General features: G+C 62.0%; 1 protein-coding gene across 1 annotated transcript in view; it reads left to right on the top strand.

Moving 5' to 3' along the window:
- The window catches only part of Catsperg (cation channel sperm associated auxiliary subunit gamma), a 24,632-nt gene that overhangs the window by 191 nt on the left and 23,137 nt on the right, over positions 1-1,304 (top strand). The gene's annotated exons all lie outside the window — the stretch shown is intronic.

The following is a 1,304-nucleotide window of genomic DNA, read 5'->3' as shown; positions in this document are numbered from 1 at the left end:
GGGAGGGCAGGGCAAGGCGAGGCTGGGAAGAAAGAGCGCGCCAACGCCGGGCAAAGAAAGGGCGGGGCGAGGACCAGGGGCGGTTAAGGCCTGAAGCCTGCCGACGCGGGTGGGCGAGGGGCTGGAAGAGGCGGGGCGTAGAGTAGCCTGCCGTTCCGGACATGGAAGGGAGAGATGGGAAGAGGTGGACGGGAAAGGTGTCGGTGGGGACCCTGAGGATCGCAAAGTCAGCGTGGGTGTGGGACTGCGGGGGCCCCTGCAGCCAGAGGGCAAACTTTGACAAGGAGATACTCCCAGATTACGAGCGAAGTCGAGGCGAAGACAGATTCTGGGACAAGCGGAGAGTTATTTACGAGAAGGGGCACAGCCCAGAGAGAGCCAGATGGGGAGGCGAAGACGGTTTCTGGGACAAGGAGAGAGTTGTTTACGAGGTAGGGCATAGCCAAGAGAGAGCCAGATGGGAAGACAGGTTTGGTAGAGAGAGGAGGAACCTGAGTGAGGAGCGACCACCCGGAGGAGACAGATTCTGGGACAAGGAGAGACCTCGAGGAGTAGAGAGGCCTCACGACCAGAGGAGGCTCCCTAAGGAGACGGCTGGCACAGAGGCGCAAGCAAGTGCCGGGGAGAAACCACGAGGGCAGCAGAGGGGCCCTCAAGAGAAAGGGCTGGCCGAGGAGCAGGCGCAGGGGAGCCAGGTTGCCGAGGACCCTAGGAGAGCGGGAAACCAGGACCAGGGGCGTGTCCAGGAGACAAACCGAAGCAAGGATCCGATCTACGACAAGAATCCAGGCCCGAGTCAGGACCAGGATCGTGGCCCGGTGAGAAAGGAGAGCAAGGATCCGATGAGCGGCAAGACCCGGGGCCCAAGCCAGGATCAGGATCGTGGCCCTGTGAGAAAGGAGAGTAAGGATCGGATGAATGGCAAGACCCGGGGCCCAAGCCAGGACCAGGATCGTGGACCGGAGAGAAAGGAAAGCAAGGATCCAATCCACAGAAAGCATCGGGGCCCGAGCCAAGACTTGGGGCATAGAAAGGGGAGCAAGGATCAGGTCTACAGCAAGACTCGGGGCCTGAACCAGAACCAGGGCCGTGGCCCGGAGAGAAAAGGGAGCGAGAGTCCGCTCTCTCGAAAGACTCGGAGCCAGAACCAGGGCCGTGGCCCAGAGAGAAAAGGGAGCGAGAGTCCGCTCTCTCGAAAGACTCGGGGCCAGAGCCAGGGCCGTGGCCCAGAGAGAAAAGGGAGCGAGAGCCCACTCTCTCGAAAGACCCCTGGCCAGAGCCAGAACCAGGGCCGGGGGAGTGGC

Source organism: Psammomys obesus, unplaced genomic scaffold, assembly GCF_907164565.1.
Source record: "Psammomys obesus unplaced genomic scaffold, mPsaObe1.curated_primary_1811, whole genome shotgun sequence".
Taxonomy (NCBI): Eukaryota; Metazoa; Chordata; class Mammalia; order Rodentia; family Muridae; genus Psammomys; species Psammomys obesus.
This window is presented reverse-complemented; position numbering and strand designations above follow the sequence as displayed.